This window comes from Acanthaster planci, linkage group LG10 (genome assembly GCF_054643075.1).
Source record: "Acanthaster planci isolate LZ-2023a linkage group LG10, COTS_SCS, whole genome shotgun sequence".
NCBI lineage: Eukaryota > Metazoa > Echinodermata > Asteroidea > Valvatida > Acanthasteridae > Acanthaster > Acanthaster planci.
In genome coordinates, this window is record NC_141786.1 from 16,264,588 (window position 1) to 16,282,833 (window position 18,246).

Sequence of the window (18,246 nt, forward strand, 5' to 3'; positions counted from 1 at the left end):
ATTATTGATGAGGGAGCCCTTGATCTGAGTCATTTACTGAGAATATCTCCTGTTGGAAACAGGTCCAAAATATATTTTGGTATTACCTGAGTTATAGAACATGAAAATGAAACTTTTAGAATTGTGTCCACTGCCCACATGCTCCAAAACACCCCCACCGAAAAATTATTGTCACAAAAAGGCTATCAAACATACGTTTCAAAACCCAAATCATAACGTAGCAGTAAAAAGGCATACATGTACCAATGCTCATAGCTAGGTACCGAGGCATAGCCACCTCAGCTCTACAACATGAACGATTAAATTCCTTAATACATTCAACTACATACATCATGTACCCTCTACTCTCAGTATGCACCGCGCATGGCTAGACTGTGTGTATGTACCTGTGTGTACAACGACTGGCTTGGTAGTGCAGTTTCTGTCGACTTACCTTTGAGTCAAGTAGTACAGGATGTGGAACGCGGCTTCCAATCAAAAATTGTTTGTTTGGCCACTTGATGACCTCATTGACCTTTTATGGAATGTAACTAAGGTCGTGGCTACTAGACGACTGGTATGCAAAATATTGGACTGAAGCACAGTGGAATGCAGTGAGAATTAGGCAGTGTCATGCACCAAGGAATGCATGTTGACCATTGATCTTCCCTGAAATTCTTACCACATGCTTTACCTGTTCGTATATTTACTGCACCAATTTGTATCATTGAAGTATAATTTAAAGATCATGTCAACCTGTTTTTGATCAGGTACATGTAATGTATTTTGGCGACTGTTAACCTGGTTAAAAGCCTCTTTGATTACTGCAATGGGCCATGGGATTGGGTTTTACAGAGAATATAGTCCACAGCTCCCCCTAAACTTAAGTATCTTGGATGATGCACTCCCACTCAGGATACTGACCTTGTAAACTCACACAAGATTACATCCTGTCTGTGACCGGTCCTCTTGTGCCTAAGCTAGGATATAGCAGTTTGACACTAAGAGTGTTTTACCAGTTGTCATCTGGCATTTTGTCAATTGACTATACCAATGTGAAACCAACCCTACTCCAAGGTTGCAAATCTTATCTTGATCTTGAAAGTATCATAAACCATCATCCTCTGTGGCATCGCCGAGACCTCCCAGCAGTTTGTCATCCCTTAACTCAGTTTCTTCTTGGCTGCAGGCACTGACCACTCCTTCAGTTGCAATGTTGAACAAAATGAACTCCACCACATCTTGGGCCAGAATTCTCAAGGCGTGTTTTTTCCTGTTCTGATGACTTGTATGAGGAAGGAAAATCTACAGGTGCTTCATTTGCTTTACTTAGTTACATATTTTATGATCATTGCCAACAGTGTGCCATTTGCTTTACTTAGTTACATATTTTATGATCATTGCCAACAGTGTGCCATTTGCTTTACTTACATGTAGTTACATATTTTATGATCATCGCCAACAGTGTGCCATTTGCTTTACTTAGTTACATATTTTATGATCATCGCCAACAGTGTGCCATTTGCTTTACTTAGTTACATATTTTATGATCATAGCCAACAGTGTGCCATTTGCTTTACTTAGTTACATATTTTATGATCATAGCCAACAGTGTGCCATTTGCTTTACTTAGTTACATATTTTATGATCATTGCCAACAGTGTTCCATTTGCTTTACTTAGTTACATATTTTATGATCATTGCCAACAGTGTGCCATTTGCTTTACTTAGTTACATATTTTATGATTATTGCCAACAGTGTGTCATTTGCTTTACTTAGGTACATATTTTATGATCATTGCCAACAGTGTGCCATTTGCTTTACTTAGTTACATATTTTATGATTATTGCCAACAGTGTGTCATTTGCTTTACTTAGTTCCATATTTTATGATCATTGCCAACAGTGTGCCATTTGCTTTACTTAGGTACATATTTTATGATCATCGCCAACAGTGTGCCATTTGCTTTACTTAGTTACATATTTTATGATCATTGCCAACAGTGTGCCATTTGCTTTACTTAGTTACATATTTTATGATCATTGCCAACAGTGTGCCATTTGCATGTAAACTCTACCACATCTCTCACATGGTTGACATTTTCCATCAACATATTCATCACTGTCCCTGTGGCTAAACAATCCTGCAGAACCTAACATAGTGTGCCCCTCTATCTCTGCCGCACTGTCAACCTCAATGAAATGGTTCATAGAGAGAGGGTTCCCACCTGTGGACTTCACAAGGGCTCAGTATGGATCCCTTAAATCTATCTTAAAGATGCAGTGCACTAATTACATAAACAGTTGCCTCACAGTTTCTTTTGAAAAATGAGATTGTTTGGCTGAAAAATGAAGGTATTTTGGAAATTTAAGCCGGATTTGGGTGCTTCCATCCAGAGGAACAGTTGATAAGTTGACAGATGAAAATGGTCCACAGTGAATGAGAAAGTATAAGGAAGCCATTTTAAAAATTGCTGTGAGTAGGCTGTTCTTTTTCGGCGTTGAATTTAAGCTAACCAACAAAAAGTTGAAAACAAATGAACAAAGTTGGGACAAAACAAAAACTTGATTTTTGTTTCAAAAACTCCAGTAATGATGGCTTGCATGTAATTGAGCCCCGAACTTTAAATTGATGGGCTTGGATTAGTTTATTTCACCCTTTGTTCATTTTTCCTGTTTCCAATGTGGCACGGAGATAGTTGTAGAGATTAGTGGTCTTGACCCTTGAGGCATTTCTCCACCAGCCCTTGACCGTTTAGTATCTGTCATTTGTTCAACAGAGAGACACCATCCCCAAAGCGAACTACAGGATGCATGCCATCACCATCCTTTGATTGAGACAAACCTGTACACGTAGAGCTGGAGATTCCTCCTTGATGTGTCTGGTACCTGCTGTCCTCGCTGGATCCTCTTCCACTACTCTAAGGTTGACAGTCTCATTTCTTGGGTGCTCTTTATTTTATTTTTTTCCAGAGTATGTGCTCTTGACCAACCAGCATGTAATGTTACATTCTTTAGAACAGGCAGACAGCACTTCAAAATATAATCTGCAATCCAACACAGTAACACCAACCCTTCAACTCAGAGTCAACCAGACAAGTTGAAATGGGATACAGTCAAACATTGATTTATGACTGTATCCTGCTTATAGCAAGATCCATTTTAGGTTTTCCCTACATTTTTGCTTTCCTAGACTACAGTGTCCCTGTTACAACAAGGTAATCTGTGAAGTCCCAACATGCATATCGTTGTTTGGATAGTTGCTTCACCACCAACTGTCATAACAAGTGTACAAAATCTGGATGTTGCTGTACCGGTTTGTAGTGCAACTGATAGATTATGAAGACAAGTATCTTGAGCGATGATAATGTTAGGGTCATTAGGTTCATAATTGAAAGAATTCCGTTCTGTGCAGCAAAGCCTTGATAATGTTAGGTCATCCGGTTCATAATTGAAAGAATTCTGTTCTGTGAAGCAAAGCCTTGATAATGTTAGGGTCATCAGGTTCATAATTGAAAGAATTCCGTTCTGTGCAGCAAAGGTTAGCACCCACATCTTGAATGTCTTATCGCATTCACAGCACTGATGCCTGACAGTGGTGTTGGTATCTGAGTGAGTATCCTGACTCATCTACTTCTCTGCCTGCAGTACCAGCCAATGTTCTGACGTTGACACCATACCGCACCTGTTGGAATCACAAAGCATTGCACAGAAGCACACTGCAAATTTCAGGGGTGAGATTTGTTCAGATTTTCATCAGGATTTTCCCAATTTCAGGGTTTTTAAAATAATCTCTTTCAAAATCTTGAGTTTACTGTTATGGTGGTTTTTAGAGATAAACGTTGATATAGAACACCAGAAATGGGTGTTTCAAGGCGTGCCTTTAGGCAAACACAAATGTATGCCGTGGACCCTAGCACCTGTGGGGCACTTTAAGGCTCTGTGATTATTTTGAGGATGTTTCAATTTTCTCCAATCTCTCCTCTGAAGTTGAGAGCAGTACATGAGGCTACATGTTGGGTGAGAACTTTCACTTTTACAAGACATGTACAAGTTAATTGCTTCGTCACTTAGATGGGCAAAAGGAACTTTGAAATTTTGTGGAAGATGAATAATCAATATTTCGGTTGAAATAATATGGCTGGGTCATTCCATGAAGTTGGGGCACAATTTGTGACGGTGTCCTTGTTACATGTACATGGGTAACTTTCACCACCTGTCATGACCTGTAGAGTAGGTCATTTACTGAACACACACCTCTGTATTCAGCCTTGCAGGATATGTAACAATGTCAATTTGGAATCCACATGCAGGGAATTAACAGTTCATTCTTATGGAACCCATGTAACATTTGACACGGTCACAAATTGTGCCCCAACCTCATGGAATGACCCGGCTACATGTTCAGCACGGTTTCCAGCATGGTCCATGTTTAGACCATGTTGACCCATGTTCATTGGCTGTCTCTGCACTCCCTTCCTAACATCATAGTAAGCTGTCAAGTGTTCACTACTGCACTTATCCTTGCAGTACTGTCAAGTTCTCCACTCCTAAGAACCGTCCGTAGTTAGACCATATTGACCCATGTTCACTGGCTCTCTCTGCACTCCCTTCCCATCATAGGAGGCTGTCAAGTGTTCACTACTGCACTAATCCTTGCAGTACTGTCAAGTTCTCCACTCCTAAGAACCGTCCGTGGTTAGACCATGTTGACCCATGTTCATTGGCTCTCTCTGCACCCCCTTCCCATCATAGGAGGCTGTCAAGTGTTCACTGCTGCACTAATCCTTGCAGTACTGTCACATTCTGCTCTCTAAGAACCAGGTACCAATTTCATGGCACCAGATTTCAGGTTGTGCTTACTATAGCAGGACATTGTGCTTACATGTACCTTGAGCCCTCTTTACTGGTGATTGTGTTATGAAGTAGTGTTTTCCACGGCTGTAAACTTTGACAGGGCGGTAGACAAAATTGCAAGTGCGAAGCCCCTATGGCGTGTGGTCTGGGGCTCGCTTAAGGGCCATGGAAAATTTTGGATTCAAGACGTCTGTGGTGCATTCTGGGGCAATTTCCGGTCCACTTTCTTCTGTAATTTGGCCCCAAATCTGATTTCATTTACAATGTGAAATATTGGCTAAGATATTCTTCAGGAGGAATTTCTTCATCAATAGATTTGATGACGAAATTAGTTTAATTTTTGGAGCATTTTTAGCAGAACCTCATGTTAGTGACTTGAGACATGCTTGAGATGAGCAGAGCATGTGGTTTTCTCAATGATCAGTTGACTGTGAAAAGGTAGAGTAAAAACAAGCCTCCAAATGCGCCCTTGAATAAAAAAGGACAAAAGAATTATGTTCAGGCAAAGATAAGTTTACAATTTCCAGCTCACGTCATAAAAATGAAGCAACCCCTCCATCGGAGCAGAGCGTGGGGGCCGCTCAGGCATGGCACGGTCCTTCCACTGGTGCCCACGCACACTCTACAAAACAATGTTGCGCTGTGGGTACCAGCCACATGCACTGCGTGTATATGTACACGCTTGCGCAGTACAGTGTACGTGTACATGTACAAAACACACGCAATGGTTTTTTGGGACACGAGGTTGACTATGCATAACGGTAGGCAGCCAACGATCACCATTGTCAGTACATCATAAGCATCGTCGGTCAACTCAAACTCAATCCACAAACTGCGGTAATCCTCTTTTTTATTAAAATCTTTAGAAAGGAGGCATTCAGGGAAACATACACTACTCAAAAAATTAGCAGGATGGCACAAATCTTAGCACGGCGGCAAACTTTTTGCGGGGCAGCCCAAAATTTTGGCAGGGCAGTCCGCCCTGCTAAAACAGCCCGTGGAGAACACTGTGAAGGTTGCACATGCATGGAGATCTCCATTGGTACTGGAAAGGACAAGGAAATTTGCCATCCAAGGAACAGTAAGCGTGCCTTTTCTGTGCTCACTGTCTCCATGAACTACATATGCAGAACCTTTGTCAACGTAAAATCATGTGACTAGGAGAAGGTTGTAAACTTTGACCATTATCAGGAAAAATGGGGATTTGGAAGAAGATCACCTGTACAGAGGTGACATTTGTCAGGATTTTTCATGATTTCAGATTTTTATCTTTTTTCATGTGGATTTTAAATTTTGGAAAGTTTTGACATTACCAAAAAGGTGTTTGTCAATTAATTTTAATAGCAAGAAATGGGTATTTCAAGAGGTACCTTAAACTCAAATGATACCTGTACGCTATAAACTCTTTGTTCCTGTGGAGCCTTCAAACTTTCTGGTGATTATTTCCTAGCTATTGCATTTTCCTCTAATCTCACCCCTGCCTGTAGACTGTCTTGAAGTTCTTTTTTTTGGGGGGGGAGGGGTTTAATTTGTCAGGTTGCCCTCTCCCTGTTGTTAGTATGAAGACATTGTGGGGGGGGATTGATTAACTGATTGATAGATTGATTAATTGATTGATCTGTGTGATTGATTGATAAATTCAAATAGAATCTGTTGATCACATAACTATCGCTGATCAAAGTACACTGTAGTCACAACAGGACCCTTTCTTTCCAATTGAAGGCTGTGGAAGACTTATCCAACGACGGGAAGTTATATGTACATCTGGGATTTTGTACAGAGGCCTCTACCAGCCATTATTTGGGGTAACATTTGTCTAACTACATTGTTATCACTGAAACTTGTCCTAGGTGCACCCACCTTAACTTTTAGCTTTCAGCCATACATTTTCATCAAACACACGTGTATAGATTCTTGAACTCGTCCAAGTTTGTTTTGTAGTATAAGAAATACCTTCATACCGGTATCTCGGGGGAACAGCTCTTTGTTCATATTTCTATGACTTGAAATGTTAACAGTCTAATAGTGTGCTCTCCACTATATTTCTGATGGCTAAACATATGTCATGAGGCCAAAGGCCAAGTGGTATACGGGACACAGGCGCACTACATTCCTTGTTCAGCGGGCACAAGCTTGATAACGAATTTATCTTTAAAGCAAACTTGACGCGCAGTAAAGAAAAGGGGCCTACATGTATGAGCGCTTTACATAAAGAAAGAAGACAAAAGATATCATACGGCACACAGGAAAAATAGGAACACCGATGTACCACAATTCTGTGATTTTATCTAGGGGGCATGGGAATTCTTTTTGTTTTAACTTATTTCAATAATAAAAGAATAAGAACTGGACTCACACTTAAAGAAAGGAAATTGTTAGTATTGTACATGCATTTACATGTAAACACCTGTGATTATCAGCACGAGGGAAACACCCCACTTTTGAATTTACAGTCATGCAGATGTGTGATTGCTTAGCATAAAAATAGCGCAATGAATTGGGTTAGAACAGTGCATTACGCTGGGTTTGATATGAACTGTGCAATACAGTTGTACATGTATCACACTGTTTGTTGCCATGGAACGATCAATCAGAACTGAGAATTCATGTTTGCTTGAGGATAAAATCATTTGTAAACGAGTGAAGTGTCATTACCACAAAAGGTGCCAGCACCGTTGGGAAAGTTTGGCCCTCTCTTGGGGTTTACTGATGAAGAAGGCAAACTCCACCAAAATGTTGATAAGAGAGCACCCAATCCGAGGCTTTTACAGAGAATAGCCCCTGTTGGAAATGGGGCTGAAAATACATGTGTTATGGTATTACCTGAGTCACATAACATCTCTAGCGTCATGAATGTGGGTCGTTGGCACATGAGAAAAAAAAAAAGATCAATTGAGCTGGCTTTTGTGGTGAAGCAGAGGGATTTATATTGTGGATTTGTTTGAATTTAATTTTATTTTCTCTTTCAATTTCTTTCCAGTGGGAAAAGATCTAATTTAAAAGGTCATTTTATTTACGACACAAATTTGTATTATTGAAGTATACATACATGTACATGTATTCTATTTCAGGACAAAAGCTCACATCAACATTTCTTGATCAGGTAACACCGTTATGTATTATGGACCCTGTTCTGAACAGAGGCTTTGGTCTGTTAAAGTCTCATTCATTACAGCAATGGGTAGTTGGATTGGCTCCTAACTCCCCCTGATGCATCCTGAATGATACCACTCCTACTCAGGACACTGACCTTGTAAACTCACACCGGATCACATCTTGTCTGTGACCAGTCTTCTTGTGGCTAATACAGTAACTAGGATATACTCAGTGTCATACTGTGGAGAGCTTTACCAGTTGTCATCTGACGTTGTATCAATTGATCCTACCATAGTAAAACCAAATGCACTCCAAGTTTGAGAATCCTATCTTGATCTCCCCTGAACTATCATAAGAGTATAGGCAACCATCATCGTCTGTCATGTCTGTGGTATCACTGATACATCACAGCAGTTTATCCCTGAACTCGGTTTCTTCTTGTTGGCAGCAGGCACTGACCACTCCTTCAGTTGGAATGTTGAGCCAAATGAACTCCACCATATCTTGGGCCAGGATTGTCAAGTCGTTTTTCTTTCTGTTCTGATGGTTTATCTGAGGAAGGGAAATCTACAGATGTGTCAGTTGTTTTGCTTTATATCTTATGATCACCGCCAACAGTGTTTCATGTGCATGCATTGTAAACTCTACCAGGTCTTTCAAATCCATGGTTGAAATTTTCCATCAACATTTCCATTACTGTCCCTGTGGCTAAAATCCTGCTGAACCTGAAACAGCGCGCCCCTCTCATCTGCTGCACTGTCAACTCCAAAGAAAGGTTCCATCAAGAGAGCCCCGTCTGTGGAATTCTCTTAAGGTTGCAGTGCACTAATTAAAGTGACAAATTCTGCTGAGCTCATCAGTATAAACGCTGTTGCCCCTCTGTTTCTTTTGAAAAATGAGATTTTGTGGCCGAAAAATGGAGGGGGTTTGGAAATTTAGGCCAGGTTTGGGAGCTTCCATCCGGGGGAAGAGTTGATAAGATTGTAGATGAAAAATGGTCCACAGTGAACAAGAAAATAGAGGGAAGCAAAATCCTGAACCTGAAACACAAGATGGCTTGGCCAAAAAAATGGACAGACTGTGGTGGAAGTGTACATGTAGGTCAGGATTTACTCCCTTGGTTTGCATGCTTTCGTTTGATGGAAGAGTTGATGAAATGACTGATTGAAAAAGACCTCAATCATATCAATACCCAAGAAAGTGGAGGGAAGCCATTTAAAAATGGTGGTGACTAGGTTTAGGAACTCTCACGTTTTGGGCTGGCGGGAGCAGGTGAGTTTATTTTGTGTGAAGGATTGAAAATGTATATGTTGTAATCGCTTAACCCACCAAAATTGAACAGTAACAGAAAGACTAGGGTCAAGACAAAAATTTTATTTTGTGTGAGAAACTCCAGTAATGTCAATTGGAATGTTATCAAGTGCTGAACTTTGTTAAGGTGCCTCAAAGTGCTAGGTTATTTCAGCCCATCTCACAGCTGGATTTCCCCCTCCCCAAGAACTTGGCTGTGCCACACTGGATTTTCTTTTATTAACCTTGGTATGCATGTAAAAACTCTCATCAGAAATGTGAAATTTGAAGTCAGTCAGACATATACCTGTAGTTTTGTCATTACCTGTCATTGGAAATACAAAGCTGTATGCCTACTCAGTCTGGCCCTGTGCATTGAATACCCCAGTGTAAAATACATCAGTGCTGTGCAAGAATGGTATGGTTTTTTCCAAAATTGGTTAAAAAATGACTGCAAAGAGTAGCTCTAAAAACTCCTATAGGCTCAGCCCCTGAATCAATGCACTGCGGCGATGTCAGGAAGAAATGTCAATTACTCTTTTAGGGTTAAATTTGCACTGCTTCCAATGCGGCTTGGATTAGTGCACTTCACCCTTGGGGTATTTCTTCACCTGCCCTTGACCGTTTAGTATCTGTCATTTGTTCAACAGTGAGACACCATCCCCAAAGCCAACGACAGGATGCGTTCCGTCACCATCCTTTGATTGAGACAAACCTGTACACGTAGAGCTGGAGATTCCTCCTTGATGTGTCTGGTACCAGATGGCCTCGCTGGACCCTCTTCCACTACTCTAAGGTTAACAATTTCTCTTCCAGTTTGCTCTTGATATTTTTTCAGAGTACATGGCTCTTGGCCAGTCAACAGCACTTCAAAATGTTTTCTGTGGTGCAACACAGCAACATCAACCTTTGTACTAGTAGGCATTCAAAACTGTCGCATATATGCCACTTTGTGCCGATATGTACATTGTACTAGTAGGCATTCAATTGTATCTTAAGCCTTGAATTTCTTATTACATCCACAGCATTGATGCCTGACTGTAGTGTGGCATGAGTGAGTATCCTGACTCGTCTACTTCTCTGCCTGCAGTACTAGTGAATGTTCTGGTGCTGACTCCATATAGCACCTGTTGGAATCACAAAGCATTGCACAGAAGCACACTGCAAGGATCAGGGGTGAGATTTGACAGAATTTTTTCCTGATTTCAGGATTTTTCAAATGATCTCTTTCAAAATGTAAAGAAACCTGAGAAAACCTCGCTTAAAAAGGTCGCCCAAGCCACACCCTCTGCGCCCCACTGCATGTCCCCTCCATAAAAGGCTGCGTAGCACAAAGACTCGTCCTAGTTTTTTTCAGCGTCCTAGTTATTTTCAGTGACGCATGTAGTCGACATCGTGTGAATTTAGTATACAATAGAGTTTCAAGTTTACACACAACCTCGCTATTTTCTATGTAAAAATGGTGGAGTCCGCACGGCGGCGATATGAATGCACAACTTTCTTGTTCTCTGTACGAGTAACAATGGAAGTGTCCTATGCTGCAGTGGGGCACTTAAAACCTGCATTGATTGTTCTGGGGATGTTTTCAGTTTTTTTCCAATCTCTCCAATGAAGTTGGATGATAGGGTGAGCATTAATTGGCACTTTTACTAGACATGGAAGAAGTTACAGGCCGGAAACCTACATGGAGATGGGAAAAAGGAAATTTGGCATTCCTTGGAAAATGAATCCTCAACTTTTGTGGTAAAATGGTATGATTGTATATTTAGCTTTGCAGCATGGTCTGTGATCAGACCCTCATGTTGACCCACGTTCACTGGCTTTCTGTGCACACCTTCCCCCTTAATCATGTTCAGCTTTCCAGCATGGTCCCTGGTTAGACCCTCAAGTTGACCCCTGTTCACTGGCTCTCTGAGCACACCTTCCCCCCTAATCATGTTCAGCTTTCCAGTATGGTCCCTGGTAGGACCTTCATGTTGTCCTCCGTTCACTGGCTCTCTGAGCACACCTTCCCCCCTAATCATGTTCAGTTTTCAAGCATGGTCCGTGGTTAGACCCTCATGTTGACCCACATTCACTAGCGCTCTGCCATACCTGCCAACTAGTACGATTTTGGCGTATTTTGTACCAAAAATTTATGGAAATACGACCGTATGTATTTATCACCATAAAATACAGTTTTTGATAATTTTGACACGGACAGAAAACAAGAGGGCGCTTTGTGAAATCTAAGTTAAAATAGCTAAAGCGGCTGCAAGCAAGACTAAGTCACATGTCACGCAGTTTGATATTGCGAACTTGTAAAGTAGAGTATTCGTGAGTGGTGTACGCAATGTACACATGTCCCTGGTAGTGCACGTATCGACCAATCGGAACGTTGCAAACCAAACCGATCGGCATGCATTGTTGAGTGTACCTTCATGTGCACGCAAAAAAATTTCCTGACGTAATCGTAAAACTGCGTGAATGAAGATGGCTTCAACCTCTAAAAGGACAGCCCAAAACTGAAGCAATCTTTCAAAAGGGAATATACAGAGAAATTTGAATTCATATTAACTTCCCAGAGAGGTAAACTTTACGCTCACTGCACTTTGTGTAGTTCTGACTTCAGTATCGCGCATAGTGGGAGTTATGATGTATCTCGTCACATCGAAAGCAGTAAACACCGGGACATCGGTGACACCATGCTGAAACAAAGAATGCGGCCCACAGCATTGAGAAGTTCATCTCTTCTGAAAATTTAAGCACCATCAGAGCCTTTGGACAGATTACATACATATTTAGTTTTGCACAATCTGCCATTCGCATCGTCGGATGATTTCACAGACATAGTTAAGACAATATTTCAAGACAGCAAAATTGCATCCCAGTTTGTTTATCGTAGGAAAAAAAACTACCGCTATTGCACGACCCCTAGGTGAACAGACTAAAGGTGAGTAACGCACATAACTGTTATTTGTTTTAGCATTCGGAATTATGAGTGGATTTTGTGAAAAATTTGGCCTAAAAAAATTGTAGGGTTGGTGTAGGCCTAATGGGTCACTGACAAATAGCGTAGGCCGGTCGCAAAATTTTTTTTATTTCCAATCTGTTGCAAGACAGTCCATTTTAGTACACATAAAAACAAAAACAAAAGCCCAAAAATTCTAGGGTTGGCGATAATTTTTAGGGTCGGGCGGTTACAGAACCTTTTTTAGAAAAAAACATAAAAACACTGGGGTTGGCGATATTTTTTAGGGTTACGCCAACCCAATTTCTTTTTTAGGCTTTACTTGCCATTCATGTAAGTTGTTTGTGATTTTTTTGTGTGAATTTTAATTCAGTGCCACGCAATGATGATGCATGATTGATGATGTAGCTGTAGCCTAGGCCTTTTGGGGGGGCCAACATTTCTATTTCAGTCAATCAATGAAAATTGATGCATAAATGCATAATGGATGAATGTTCAAAATGTTGATGGGTTTGTAAATCATGTAAAAGCATGAATCAATCTGAAGTGCCAGTTGGAATTCCAGTACATGTATATGAAGATGGGATTGTGTCATTTCTGTGTCTAATTAAATGACCTCTTGCAGTTACGACATGCACCTGCTTAGGCACCGTAATCTGTTTGCATTTTTTAACTTACTGTCTTGTGAGATTTTTCTCACATATCCCCATTTGAGGTGTAGCTGTGTTACTTTATTTTTTTTTAATTTTTGATCCTCAAACCTTGTGCTTTGTGTGTTGTCATTTCTGCGCTCAGTTAATCAAAATGAGTTTCAGTAAATACCACTGAGGTCACATTTTGCCAAATGAACTCATTGAAAATATTGCTTAAAGCTTATTGCATTTTCCTGTATCTTTTATTTTTTCCCCAGACGATATCACACAGAAACTGAGGCAAATGCCTTTCTCCTTGTCAACGGATGGTAGCTTTGATAGGGGTGCTGAAGAACATCTATATCCAGTCGTTGTTTGCTACTTTGATGAAACAGTGAACAACGTTATGGGTGTGTTACTGGAGATCGCTACTACTGAAGAAAGGTCAACAGGGGAAAATATTTTTTAACTACTCAACAAAGCCTTGCAAGAAAAGCAGATGCCATGGAAGAATTGCATTTGCTTCTCTGCAGACAACCCGTCTGTGATGATGGGCATTCATGCAGGTGTAGCAGCATTTGTGAGGAAGGAGAATCCAGATAGATTGGTTCTTGGATGCCCCTGCCACCGTCTTCACTTGGCAGGAGAAAAAAAGAAGCTTCCACTTTGCCTTTCACTCCAGTTGATGTATTGATCTCCATCTACTATTATTAGGAGAAGTCGTCCAAGCACCACAAAGAACTGTGTAACCATTTTTACGCACCCGCAAATCGTGGAATTCTAGCGCCCCCTAGTTTAACTCGTTCTCGGTCCTTGCATTTCTCAGGGTCTCTTATTTAGCTCAGCTATGCATTATGGATATGTAGCAGAGACGCTAATTTTGTATTAAGTTATTCATGCTGTACTCTGGCGTGATCGCGTGTTCCTTCACTCCTTTATCCTTGTGTTTTCTCTGCTCAGTTTTAGCATGTCGAAATTCCCCTCCACGTTGCTGGGTGGTTGAGCGTGGTAAGGTTCCCTGAAATGCTAATGTCCAGAAACCTCAAACTTTGTAACTGTCAATCATTCGCCACAGATGACCGGGTAAGCACTTTCACGCACCCGGCTCTACACTTTGTACACGTGACTTCTTCTTCTGTATTTTACCTTTTTACATACAACACTTAGATTCTTGCACACGACTCTAGCAGGAAGTCATGTGACCCTTTGAGATGGAAGATTTTCATTGGTTGAGCTGTTCAGCGACGCTCATATTTTATTAATTCCTAAGCCTCTAGAATCCTATAAATAGAGCAGATTTCCTTAGCTCGTCGGTCAGGTGTGGCGGACCAAACCCTTATTGCGAGAGCGGAACCCAACGTAGTGCAGCGGTTGGACCCTTACCGAGAGAAGTGCGATAGTAACCATTCTTATGGCAAAGAAATGTAACCATATGAATGGCCAGCTAGCTTAACTTGGACCGATGCGAGAGCGGTACGAATTAGCCCAGGGTGTTATTGAGAGTCGTAGCGGCCCGTCACCGCTACGTCCGAACCGATTGCCGGTTGAGACACCCCCGTGTCCCTCGCCACCCTTGTCCTGCTAACTAGCCCAGTCCTCCCCGTCTCTACGCTGAGCCAATGGTACACAGTGCGGCGATCTTATCATTGCGCTCAACACATTGCGGCCTGAACGGCAGTGCGGTCGGTACATACCGGCACTGGCCCCGCCCGGCCCTTGCTAGTCACCGTGGTGGTCCAGGACAGCTCCCACCACAGCCCGGCCTGATGAGTGTAGCCTAGTTGTGCGATGCTACACACACGTACCGTACCCACTCCGTCTGACTTGCATTTCCAATGGTCTTGCCAAACCATAGTTTAGTTACACTCGTATACAACTTCGCCTCTCTATAACTTTGCCTTTTGTGTGTTGTATTATGTTAAGCTACACCTGGCTTCAAACCCACATTGAACTTGGATGAAGATAAGTGAGAGCAATAAACCAACCATACAGTTTGACTGTCACCCAAACCCCTTGTTTCACGTCCACCTTTTAATAAATTGTTGACCCCAAATATCACATCCCGTAGACACTAATAAAGTGCATGTGACCATCGACTTGATATTTAGGGAACACAGCGCAGTGTTGAGATTTTGTGAACAGGTTTCCAGAAAAGTGTAGTGGTCAATGAGTCAAACACCAGATGTCCACCAAGGCCAGTTGACCCATTGATAAAACTTGGTTAGCTACTTGGAATGTGGGGGCGGAAGCCAGTGCACCCACAGCTTTCCTTGTTTCATGGAATAATATTTCTTTGAAATGAAGGGGTGAAACTTTATTAAGTAATTGATATAAGTTATGGGTTACATCATTTGGTTTTATTCTGATTGATCAATGGAATTAGTCATCAATTTAGAGCAGGGTGATATAACCTTACTGCATAATTTACTTGTGACTTATATTCAGTAACTATGTTAATATAGTAGATTTGTAGAGTGTAAAAACCCTGAAAGTGTGTTGAGAAATCGAGTTGGAACTTTGCAAGCAGAGAGCTAAAGTCTGATGAGACCAGCTTCGATGCTTTGAGCCTGTGAAGTGTTTTCATGTTGAGAAAATACTTGCTTTGTGAAGTATTTTGCTGCGGTGAAATACTTGTTAGCAAACAGTTTTCCTCATCAACTCCCTGTTTGACTGTGAGGAGCCTTGCATGAGGCCAAGTTTTGAGAATAAAAGAAACTCGTATTCTTAACCAACTTCTGTTTGTCAACAAAGACATCTTTTAAGTCTGAATTGTCCATGCACTTAGGCCAGGACAATTGCTTCGAGTTCGGTTATTGAGACTCAAAATTCAGCGCTGCTAAAAATATCTTGTGTCAGTTAAGGAGTCGAGGTTGTTACAAAGTGAAAGGAGTGCAGAGCCTGTGTGGCACAGCAGATCACAAGATATTGAAACGTGCACCTGATGGCTCTCCCTTGAGAAAGCTTTGAACAGACTATTGGAATGGTGGCCTGCATTGCTAGAATAATTCAAGCAGGAAGCTGGTCAAGGGTCAGTGAAAAGAAAGAATGAGGATGATTCAAATCAACCAAAGAAACAGAAATCGAAGCAAACCAAAGAGAGTGCTAGCATTACAACAGCATCATGCACTGGAAAGAGCTCAGGAGTTCACACTTCACAGAGCAGCAGCAGTGATTTTGCCAGGGTAATCGATGCCTACACAATTCCCAAGAAGAAACCTACATCAACTCCCATGGCCAAGAGTACAGCTGCAGTCCTAGGAAAGAAAGCAGCTCCCCTCAAGAGAACAGCAAAGCAAAGCACCACATCAACCACTACCAAACCAACTGGTAATGCAGCCTCAATGCCCAAAATCTGACAAGAGTGCAACCACAAAAGCTGCAAACATTCATGCAACACCTCTGGATGACTGCAATAGACTTTATTGTTTGTTTTTAAAACAAACACCACTCTTCACCCATCTGAATTTAGAATTTCAGAGAGATGAACCAATGATACAAGTGCTTCATGAGAAACTGAATGGTTTTCTCAAAGATGTTATGCTGAGATTTGTGAGACCAGTCATCCTCAAACCTTTATCAGACCTGAAGGAATGCCAGTACAAGGATCCAAACAACCAAAAAGCAAATGCAGACCTAATCCTAGGTCAGGAAATTAGAGGCTTCATTAGTAGTCACCAGTTCACATCAAGTCAACTGGAGGAGTTCTACGGGTCTGTCAGAAAGTATTTCACAACCGTCTGTGAATACGTCATCAGAGCATTCTCTTTGAATGATGAGATGTTGAAACATGCAGAGGTGGCAAATGTCAACAAACAACTTGCAGTAGGCTTCTCTTCCGTGCTGTATTTTGGGAAGAGATTTCATATCATAGAGGACAAACTTGACCAGTTGGAGATAGAGTTTGCAAACTACCAGGTTGATGGGGAACTGGACTCATTGTTGGAGAAAAGGGCAGATGAAAGTTGGCTTGATATTTCCCATATCAAGGACAAAGCAACCATCCAACTCAAGTATCAACACCTCTTAAAGCTGGTTCTCACAATACTGTCCATCTCCCACAGCAATGCTGAAGAGGAAAGAATTTTCAGCATAGTGCGCAAAAATGCGACTGACTCAAGATCCAGCCTAAGCACTGCAGTCCTGTCAGACTCTCTCACAAACAAAATACACACCCAAGCCACAGCCAGGCCATGGCAGCAACGTGAACACCAAAATGAACTGTTGCATAAATGCAAGAAAGCAACTGCTGTGAGCAACACCAGGAAATTATAAGGTCCATTTAAGCATGCACGAGTTAGTATTAAAGTTCAAATAGTATGTAGTCCCACACAGGTACTTGCAAGCTTGTCTTTCCTGTTTGTTTGGGAAAATACACATTTTTATTGAAAAATACACATTTTGAAACCTTCAAATACACTTTTGCGATTCTAAAGGTGGCAGGTCTGCTCACTTTCCCCCAATCATGTTCAGCTTTCCAGCATGGTCCATGGTTAGACCCTAATGTTGACCCCCGTTCACTGGCTTTCGGTGCACACCTTTCCCCCAATCATGTTCAGCTTTCCAGCATGGTCCCTGGTTAGACCCTCATGTTGACCCCTGTTCACTGGCTTTCTGTGCACACCTTCCCCCCTAATCATGTTCAGCTTTCCAGCATGGTCCATGGTTAGACCTTCATATTGTCCCATGTTCACTGGTGTGTCTGTGCACACCTGCCCCCCCCTAATCATGTTTAAGTTGTCAAGTGTTCACTGTCGCACTGACCCTTGCCATTTATTTTGTCTTGTTAAAGTAAAGTGTACATGTACTTGAAAGCACTCTACTGCTAAGAACTGGGGCCTAGCTTCATAGACCTCTCTCACAGTGCAGTCAGTTTACTTTTCTACCATTTAAAACAATGTAACCAAATTGAGGCTGAAGGAAAAACTGGTCTGTTCCCTGTTATCAATATGTCAAGTGGGCCAAAATGGAAAAAGACAGATATGGCAGCCTTCTTAAAAGGCCTATGGAGCTGCTTTAAAGTTGTAATTTACTACGGTAGAAATTAAAGTTTACTAACCTTTCTAATGGTAATACACACAGAGAGTTTTTCATTGTTATGTCACTGATGAGTTGAGCAAATTTTCCATCAGAGAAACAGTAAGTGTGCCATTTGCCGTGCTTACTGCTTACGGACTCCATGAAATCTGCACAACATCAGTCTCTGAAATTGTGTGGTTTAAAGGACTTATAATATGACCTGTGGACGGTCTTGCATTTAACTTTTTTATAAATATTTGACTTCCTTGCCTGATTGCACACTTCCTTGTTGAGGCATTGTGGTTTCTCTGTGTACACCGTCCCCCCTGTGGAGACATTGTGGGTTCTCTGTGTAGAGGTCATGGAAATTGCCCCCCCCTTTTTTAATTGTTGGTTAACTTTTTCCCCCTTCATATAATGCATCGA

General features: G+C 41.5%; 1 protein-coding gene across 1 annotated transcript in view; it reads right to left on the reverse strand.

The window, feature by feature from the left end:
- LOC110990971 (E3 ubiquitin-protein ligase TRIM56-like) overlaps positions 1-18,246 on the reverse strand; it is a 100,023-nt gene that overhangs the window by 9,665 nt on the left and 72,112 nt on the right. The window lies entirely within an intron of this gene.